Genomic DNA, 10,001 nt, shown 5'->3' on the forward strand with positions numbered 1-10,001 from the left:
GTTAAAGTGGATTTGGTGGAGATTTATGATTTTGTGTGCAAGAATGGTAGATTGGAGGAAAGTATGAAGAGTGGAGTGGTGGTATTGATCTTTAAAAAAGGGGATAGAAAGGATGTGAGGAATTGGAGACCGATTACGTTATTGAATGTTGATTATAAAATTCTTGCAAAGGTGTTGGCGAATAGAATGAGGGATGTGATTGATCAGGTGATTGGAGAAGAACAAGTATGTGGTGTGCCAAAAAGAAGGATAAGTGAGAATTTGGGTTTGTTGCGTGATGTATTATGGGATTGCTTGGGTAGAGATCAGTGTGTTGGAGTGTTGTCTTTGGATTTTGAGAAAGCTTTTGATAGGTTGTCACATGAGTTTTTATTTAAAGTGTTGGATAGAATGGGTTTTCCGGAAGGTTTTGTTAAAATGATTAGAGTATTGTATGATGGAGTGTATAGTAAAGTATTAATTAATGGCTGGGTTAGTAAGAAAGTGAATGTGTGTTCTGGAGTGAGACAGGGGTGTCCCCTGTCACCCTTGGTCTTTATATGTGCGATAGAGCCTTTGTTGGAGTTGTTGAGAAGGGATAAGTGTATGAGAGGTGTGAGGATTCCTGGGAGTGGTGGGAGAGACTTGAAAGTGTTGGCATATATGGATGATGTTTGTGTGATCTGTGAGTATGTTGGAGCTTTGCAGAGAGCAAAGTTGTTGGCTGGGTTTTTTTGCGGTGCTTCTGGTTTTAGAGTTAATTGGGATAAGAGTGAGTATAAGGTTTTTGGAAGGATGTATGAAGTAGAGGATGTAGGGGTGAAATGTGTAGACGGAGCGATTAAGGTGTTGGGAGTTAAATTTGATGAGAGGCTGGATGGAAGAGAAAGTTGGGAAGAGGTTGGTGTTAGAATAAAGAGGAAGTTGGATTTTTGGAGTATGAGAGAGTTGTCAATGATTGGTAAGATTGTGGTGATCAAGAGTGTGATATTGCCGATCCTGTTGTATGTGGCTTTGGTGTTTCCACCAGGTTATATGACACTGAGAAAGTTGAATAGGATTTTGTTTGTATTTTTCTGGGGGTCGAAAGTGGAGAAGGTGAGAAGAGAGAATGTGATGAAAGAGTGTAGGAATGGAGGAATGAATTTTCCTAATGTTGAAGTGTATCTGGGGATTAATCTATTGTTTGCTGTGAGGAGAAGTATGGGAGAGCAGTGGAAATTTGCATGTATGATGAGGTTTCTAGGAGGGGGTGTGTTATGCAGATTAGGGTGGATGGAGAGAGATCTGAGAAAGCCGTATGCTTTGGTGAGTCCTGGTTGGTATGGGTTTGTTGAGGTGTTCATGAGAAAGTTTGGTTTGATAGGTGTGAGACAGGATGTGTTAAAGAAGAAGAAGAGTATGGTGAAGTGTATTAGGGAGAAGGAAGTTCAGTGTAATATTAATATGGTGAGAGGACAGAATGTGAGTAAAGTGTGGAAGAGTTTGCAGACAGATGGTATGACTAATAGACAGAGAGAGATTGTATGGCAGAGTTTGCATGGTGCATTGCCAGTAAGAGAGGTACAGAAGAGTCGGGGGATTGGAAGGAGTGAGAGATGTCCGAGAGAGGGTTGTGGAGGGAATGAGAGTATTATGCATTTGTTTTGGAATTGTGATAGAGCGCAAGAAGTGTGGAAGGGAATTGGTCCGTTGGCCAAAGAATTGATGGGGGTAAGAAAGTGGTCTTTTGAAATGATTATGTTTGGTCTGGCGGTGGTAGGTGGGAGGAAGGAGAGAATGTTATATGTGTTGTTAGCGATAATTAAGGAGGTATTGTGGGATGTTAGGAATTTGTATATATTTAAGAAGAAGGATGTGTCGGTTGAAGAGTGTATGAGAATGATATTAGATAGATTGCATACTGTATATTTGTGGGATAAGAAGAGATTTGGAGAGGATGATGCGGAGGGGACTTGGAAGTTTTTAAAATGGAGACACGTGGTGAGGGTTTGAGGGTGGTGTGTTGTTATGCTATGTACTTTGTTTTTGGGTGTATTTTGTTATATGTTGATAAAGTAACCTAATGATGAGTTTGATGAATTGTGACTAAGTTCAGTAAATCTGAGAGGCAAACGTGAAGTAAACCTGAACGATTAAGTTTTAATTCAAACCTGAAGGTTTTAAAAAAAAAAAAAAAAAATCTGTTCTTATCAGTTTAATATCTGATACGTCCCCTATCTGGGGACCATATATTAAATGGATTTTTGAGAACGGGGGCCGATTTCGAAGCTTGCTTCCGTCGCCCTATGCATTGACCCGATATGGCAGTATCTTCGGGTACAGTGCACCACCCCCTTACAGGGTTAAAAAGAAAGATTCCTACTTTCATTGCTACCTGCTTGCTGGCTAGCCAGCTAGCCAGCCCTGTGGGCCTTGCTGCAGCCAAAAAACAAAAGGTGGTGCTGCTGCTGCTTCTGCTGCTTCTGCTTCTGCTTGTGTCTGGCCCCTGTTGGAGCGTCCAGGCACAGGACTTCTGCTGCTGCTGACTAAATGGCCTCCTTAATTGGATCATTTGAGTAGCCAGCACACCTGTGCAGGTAGGGCATGACATGATAGGCAGCTGCCTTGATAGCGGGTGGGTGCTGAATGTTCCTAATTGACAAAATAAGATTAATGCTTATGAAGAAATATAAAATCTCATCCCTTCCCCAATATCGTGCCACACCCCTACCCCTTAATTCCCTGGTTGAACGTGATGGACATATGTCTTTTTTCGACCGTACTAACTATGTAACTATGTAACATAACATGGGGGGGGGGGGGGTCTCCTGGCTGTTCACACAGGTGTGTCATTGCTGTACATTGACCATGCATTGCTTCTGTGGTATTGCAAAGGCAAAGACAAATGCTTCCAGCCATCCATTGCACTAATGGATTGGTCATCAGCTGGCTGTCTATGTCCCGCATCAATATAGACCAAAGTACAGAGGGTTAGGCTATGCTATTGTGCACCTACCTGATGCATCAGAAGGTGCGAGGCCCTTGCTAAATTCTGTGCACAGACTTTGAGATCTATGCTTTAGACTGTATCTAAACCTGCTCCAACATGGACTGACATTCTGGCCTACTTTCAGCCGATGCGACTTGTCTGTCGCTGAACAGTCGCTTTTTATGTATTCAGCACCTATGTATAATGTTGTAAAAATGCTCTAGAAGCTAAAGTCGCAGAAATGTCACACATATTTGGCCTGCAACTTTCTGTGCGACAAATTCAGACAGGAAAAATCAGTATAAATCCTTAGAAAATTATCCCCCAGTGTCTCCATCTGCTGGCGGTATTGAATAAGCATTGCTGCACTGATGGGGTATGCATTAGACGAAAAAAAAGAAGAAAAAGAAGAATAATACGCCCAGAAAAGAGGCGAAAAGGAGAAAAACGTAAAAAAACCTGAAAAAAAAGTAAGAGGAAGAGAAGGGAAAAAAAGGTGGAAATGGGTTTAAAAGTGATTTCGGCGGAGAAATATATATATATATATATATATATATATATATATATATGCGCACACACACACATAGATATAAACGTATTCTCCGTTGAGATATTGCAGCCGCTGCTGTGTCCAGGCCCAGGAGCCTTAGCACTGTGCTGTGATGTCACTCAATACCACTGACATCACTAGGTGTAAACAACATCTCTCCTTTGCTGTGTATGTGACTATGGAGCTGTTTGGTGATGTCGTCTATTACGGCCTTCATAGAAGCAACAGGAGATTGTTGCATCCATCTTGAACCCTCAGAACTACAGTGCTATGATGTCACTCACTTCCACAGGCTTTGCAGAGTGTAAACAACAACAACCCAGCTTTGTTGTGTATGTTACCAAAGGGATTTGTGATGTCACCTAGAACCTTCACAGCAGCGACAGCTTTATGAGGAGCATCAGCACTGCTCTGCCTGAGCAGAACCATCACCGCCATAGGTTGTCAAATAACCCGGATTTAACCCACACAGGTAAGTCCAATGGGGTGCAGGCATGTCCTCTATGCTTACAGCTTCCCGTGGGTGTTGGTTTGATACCGTTTGGGGACAGCCAAGGAGGCATCTGCAGGCAACAAAGGTAGGTGTGTGCTTGTGTGTGTGTTTCCTATGCAGATCCTAAGCCCAGTGTCACATGCAAGTAGGAGGAGTAAGAAGGGTTCCTGGCAAATCCGGGTTATGGATTGCATTTAAAAAGGCCCCGTGGGAGTGCAATGGGCCCCTGTCTTGCTGCTTAGCAATAATGGTATGGGTTTAGGTTCTGCTGTGTGTACTGGTGGTTGACTGCCCCCCAGCCCAGAGTGTGCATGGAAAATTGTCTGGCAGCCTCCCTGACAGCAAGCAGTGATAGTGCCCATGAAGGGGACCTTGTTGGGCCCGCCCCTTTCACGGTTATCGCTTCTCGGCCTTTTGGCTAAGATCAAGTGTAGTATCTGTTCTTATCAGTTTAATATCTGATACGTCCCCTATCTGGGGACCATATATTAAATGGATTTTTGAGAACGGGGGCCGATTTCGAAGCTTGCTTCCGTCGCCCTATGCATTGACCCGATATGGCAGTATCTTCGGGTACAGTGCACCACCCCCTTACAGGGTTAAAAAGAAAGATTCCTACTTTCATTGCTACCTGCTTGCTGGCTAGCCAGCTAGCCAGCCCTGTGGGCCTTGCTGCTGCTGCAGCCAAAAAACAAAAGGTGGTGCTGCTGCTGCTTCTGCTGCTTCTGCTTCTGCTTGTGTCTGGCCCCTGTTGGAGCGTCCAGGCACAGGACTTCTGCTGCTGCTGACTAAATGGCCTCCTTAATTGGATCATTTGAGTAGCCAGCACACCTGTGCAGGTAGGGCATGACATGATAGGCAGCTGCCTTGATAGCGGGTGGGTGCTGAATGTTCCTAATTGACAAAATAAGATTAATGCTTATGAAGAAATATAAAATCTCATCCCTTCCCCAATATCGTGCCACACCCCTACCCCTTAATTCCCTGGTTGAACGTGATGGACATATGTCTTTTTTCGACCGTACTAACTATGTAACTATGTAACATAACATGGGGGGGGGGGGGGGGGGGTCTCCTGGCTGTTCACACAGGTGTGTCATTGCTGTACATTGACCATGCATTGCTTCTGTGGTATTGCAAAGGCAAAGACAAATACTTCCAGCCATCCATTGCACTAATGGATTGGTCATCAGCTGGCTGTCTATGTCCCGCATCAATATAGACCAAAGTACAGAGGGTTAGGCTATGCTATTGTGCACCTACCTGATGCATCAGAAGGTGCGAGGCCCTTGCTAAATTCTGTGCACAGACTTTGAGATCTATGCTTTAGACTGTATCTAAACCTGCTCCAACATGGACTGACATTCTGGCCTACTTTCAGCCGATGCGACTTGTCTGTCGCTGAACAGTCGCTTTTTATGTATTCAGCACCTATGTATAACGTTGTAAAAATGCTCTAGAAGCTAAAGTCGCAGAAATGTCACACATATTTGGCCTGCAACTTTCTGTGCGACAAATTCAGACAGGAAAAATCAGTATAAATCCTTAGAAAATTATCCCCCAGTGTCTCCATCTGCTGGCGGTATTGAATAAGCATTGCTGCACTGATGGGGTATGCATTAGACGAAAAAAAAGAAGAAAAAGAAGAATAATACGCCCAGAAAAGAGGCGAAAAGGAGAAAAACGTAAAAAAACGTGAAAAAAAAGTAAGAGGAAGAGAAGGGAAAAAAAGGTGGAAATGGGTTTAAAAGTGATTTCGGCGGAGAAATATATATATATATATATATATATATATATATATATATATATATATGCGCACACACACACATAGATATAAACGTATTCTCCGTTGAGATATTGCAGCCGCTGCTGTGTCCAGGCCCAGGAGCCTTAGCACTGTGCTGTGATGTCACTCAATACCACTGACATCACTAGGTGTAAACAACATCTCTCCTTTGCTGTGTATGTGACTATGGAGCTGTTTGGTGATGTCGTCTATTACGGCCTTCATAGAAGCAACAGGAGATTGTTGCATCCATCTTGAACCCTCAGAACTACAGTGCTATGATGTCACTCACTTCCACAGGCCTTGCAGAGTGTAAACAACAACAACCCAGCTTTGTTGTGTATGTAACCAAAGGGATTTGTGATGTCACCTAGAACCTTCACAGCAGCGACAGCTTTATGAGGAGCATCAGCACTGCTCTGCCTGAGCAGAACCATCACCGCCATAGGTTGTCAAATAACCCGGATTTAACCCACACAGGTAAGTCCAATGGGGTGCAGGCATGTCCTCTATGCTTACAGCTTCCCGTGGGTGTTGGTTTGATACCGTTTGGGGACAGCCAAGGAGGCATCTGCAGGCAACAAAGGTAGGTGTGTGCTTGTGTGTGTGTTTCCTATGCAGATCCTAAGCCCAGTGTCACATGCAAGTAGGAGGAGTAAGAAGGGTTCCTGGCAAATCCGGGTTATGGATTGCATTTAAAAAGGCCCCGTGGGAGTGCAATGGGCCCCTGTCTTGCTGCTTAGCAATAATGGTATGGGTTTAGGTTCTGCTGTGTGTACTGGTGGTTGACTGCCCCCCAGCCCAGAGTGTGCATGGAAAATTGTCTGGCAGCCTCCCTGACAGCAAGCAGTGATAGTGCCCATGAAGGGGACCTTGTTGGGCCCGCCCCTTTCACGATTATCGCTTCTCGGCCTTTTGGCTAAGATCAAGTGTAGTATCTGTTCTTATCAGTTTAATATCTGATACGTCCCCTATCTGGGGACCATATATTAAATGGATTTTTGAGAACGGGGGCCGATTTCGAAGCTTGCTTCCGTCGCCCTATGCATTGACCCGATATGGCAGTATCTTCGGGTACAGTGCACCACCCCCTTACAGGGTTAAAAAGAAAGATTCCTACTTTCATTGCTACCTGCTTGCTGGCTAGCCAGCTAGCCAGCCCTGTGGGCCTTGCTGCTGCTGCAGCCAAAAAACAAAAGGTGGTGCTGCTGCTGCTTCTGCTGCTTCTGCTTCTGCTTGTGTCTGGCCCCTGTTGGAGCGTCCAGGCACAGGACTTCTGCTGCTGCTGACTAAATGGCCTCCTTAATTGGATCATTTGAGTAGCCAGCACACCTGTGCAGGTAGGGCATGACATGATAGGCAGCTGCCTTGATAGCGGGTGGGTGCTGAATGTTCCTAATTGACAAAATAAGATTAATGCTTATGAAGAAATATAAAATCTCATCCCTTCCCCAATATCGCGCCACACCCCTACCCCTTAATTCCCTGGTTGAACGTGATGGACATATGTCTTTTTTCGACCGTACTAACTATGTAACTATGTAACATAACATGGGGGGGGGGGGTCTCCTGGCTGTTCACACAGGTGTGTCATTGCTGTACATTGACCATGCATTGCTTCTGTGGTATTGCAAAGGCAAAGACAAATGCTTCCAGCCATCCATTGCACTAATGGATTGGTCATCAGCTGGCTGTCTATGTCCCGCATCAATATAGACCAAAGTACAGAGGGTTAGGCTATGCTATTGTGCACCTACCTGATGCATCAGAAGGTGCGAGGCCCTTGCTAAATTCTGTGCACAGACTTTGAGATCTATGCTTTAGACTGTATCTAAACCTGCTCCAACATGGACTGACATTCTGGCCTACTTTCAGCCGATGCGACTTGTCTGTCGCTGAACAGTCGCTTTTTATGTATTCAGCACCTATGTATAATGTTGTAAAAATGCTCTAGAAGCTAAAGTCGCAGAAATGTCACACATATTTGGCCTGCAACTTTCTGTGCGACAAATTCAGACAGGAAAAATCAGTATAAATCCTTAGAAAATTATCCCCCAGTGTCTCCATCTGCTGGCGGTATTGAATAAGCATTGCTGCACTGATGGGGTATGCATTAGACGAAAAAAAAGAAGAAAAAGAAGAATAATACGCCCAGAAAAGAGGCGAAAAGGAGAAAAACGTAAAAAAACGTGAAAAAAAAGTAAGAGGAAGAGAAGGGAAAAAAAGGTGGAAATGGGTTTAAAAGTGATTTCGGCGGAGAAATATATATATATATATATATATATATATATATATATATATATATATATATATATACGCACACACACACATAGATATAAACGTATTCTCCGTTGAGATATTGCAGCCGCTGCTGTGTCCAGGCCCAGGAGCCTTAGCACTGTGCTGTGATGTCACTCAATACCACTGACATCACTAGGTGTAAACAACATCTCTCCTTTGCTGTGTATGTGACTATGGAGCTGTTTGGTGATGTCGTCTATTACGGCCTTCATAGAAGCAACAGGAGATTGTTGCATCCATCTTGAACCCTCAGAACTACAGTGCTATGATGTCACTCACTTCCACAGGCCTTGCAGAGTGTAAACAACAACAACCCAGCTTTGTTGTGTATGTAACCAAAGGGATTTGTGATGTCACCTAGAACCTTCACAGCAGCGACAGCTTTATGAGGAGCATCAGCACTGCTCTGCCTGAGCAGAACCATCACCGCCATAGGTTGTCAAATAACCCGGATTTAACCCACACAGGTAAGTCCAATGGGGTGCAGGCATGTCCTCTATGCTTACAGCTTCCCGTGGGTGTTGGTTTGATACCGTTTGGGGACAGCCAAGGAGGCATCTGCAGGCAACAAAGGTAGGTGTGTGCTTGTGTGTGTGTTTCCTATGCAGATCCTAAGCCCAGTGTCACATGCAAGTAGGAGGAGTAAGAAGGGTTCCTGGCAAATCCGGGTTATGGATTGCATTTAAAAAGGCCCCGTGGGAGTGCAATGGGCCCCTGTCTTGCTGCTTAGCAATAATGGTATGGGTTTAGGTTCTGCTGTGTGTACTGGTGGTTGACTGCCCCCCAGCCCAGAGTGTGCATGGAAAATTGTCTGGCAGCCTCCCTGACAGCAAGCAGTGATAGTGCCCATGAAGGGGACCTTGTTGGGCCCGCCCCTTTCACGGTTATCGCTTCTCGGCCTTTTGGCTAAGATCAAGTGTAGTATCTGTTCTTATCAGTTTAATATCTGATACGTCCCCTATCTGGGGACCATATATTAAATGGATTTTTGAGAACGGGGGCCGATTTCGAAGCTTGCTTCCGTCGCCCTATGCATTGACCCGATATGGCAGTATCTTCGGGTACAGTGCACCACCCCCTTACAGGGTTAAAAAGAAAGATTCCTACTTTCATTGCTACCTGCTTGCTGGCTAGCCAGCTAGCCAGCCCTGTGGGCCTTGCTGCTGCTGCAGCCAAAAAACAAAAGGTGGTGCTGCTGCTGCTTCTGCTGCTTCTGCTTCTGCTTGTGTCTGGCCCCTGTTGGAGCGTCCAGGCACAGGACTTCTGCTGCTGCTGACTAAATGGCCTCCTTAATTGGATCATTTGAGTAGCCAGCACACCTGTGCAGGTAGGGCATGACATGATAGGCAGCTGCCTTGATAGCGGGTGGGTGCTGAATGTTCCTAATTGACAAAATAAGATTAATGCTTATGAAGAAATATAAAATCTCATCCCTTCCCCAATATCGCGCCACACCCCTACCCCTTAATTCCCTGGTTGAACGTGATGGACATATGTCTTTTTTCGACCGTACTAACTATGTAACTATGTAACATAACATGGGGGGGGGGGGTCTCCTGGCTGTTCACACAGGTGTGTCATTGCTGTACATTGACCATGCATTGCTTCTGTGGTATTGCAAAGGCAAAGACAAATGCTTCCAGCCATCCATTGCACTAATGGATTGGTCATCAGCTGGCTGTCTATGTCCCGCATCAATATAGACCAAAGTACAGAGGGTTAGGCTATGCTATTGTGCACCTACCTGATGCATCAGAAGGTGCGAGGCCCTTGCTAAATTCTGTGCACAGACTTTGAGATCTATGCTTTAGACTGTATCTAAACCTGCTCCAACATGGACTGACATTCTGGCCTACTTTCAGCCGATGCGACTTGTCTGTCGCTGAACAGTCGCTTTTTATGTATTCAGCACCTATGTATA

General features: G+C 44.9%; 4 non-coding genes across 4 annotated transcripts; all 4 read left to right on the forward strand.

The window, feature by feature from the left end:
• The first annotated feature begins 2,119 nt into the window (after positions 1-2,119).
• On the forward strand, positions 2,120-2,314 carry LOC130342986 (U2 spliceosomal RNA). The gene has a single exon (XR_008882430.1). It is a non-coding gene; the product is annotated as a U2 spliceosomal RNA (small nuclear RNA).
• Positions 2,315-4,391: 2,077 nt separating this feature from the next.
• On the forward strand, positions 4,392-4,582 carry LOC130343038 (U2 spliceosomal RNA). Its single transcript, XR_008882470.1, has one exon. It is a non-coding gene; the product is annotated as a U2 spliceosomal RNA (small nuclear RNA).
• Positions 4,583-6,678: 2,096 nt separating this feature from the next.
• LOC130343039 (U2 spliceosomal RNA) lies at positions 6,679-6,869 on the forward strand. The gene has a single exon (XR_008882471.1). It is a non-coding gene; the product is annotated as a U2 spliceosomal RNA (small nuclear RNA).
• A 2,097-nt stretch (positions 6,870-8,966) lies between these two features.
• On the forward strand, positions 8,967-9,157 carry LOC130343041 (U2 spliceosomal RNA). Its single transcript, XR_008882472.1, has one exon. It is a non-coding gene; the product is annotated as a U2 spliceosomal RNA (small nuclear RNA).
• Positions 9,158-10,001: the final 844 nt, after the last annotated feature.

The sequence above is a fragment of the Hyla sarda genome, unplaced genomic scaffold (genome assembly GCF_029499605.1).
Source record: "Hyla sarda isolate aHylSar1 unplaced genomic scaffold, aHylSar1.hap1 scaffold_665, whole genome shotgun sequence".
Classification (NCBI taxonomy): Eukaryota; Metazoa; Chordata; class Amphibia; order Anura; family Hylidae; genus Hyla; species Hyla sarda.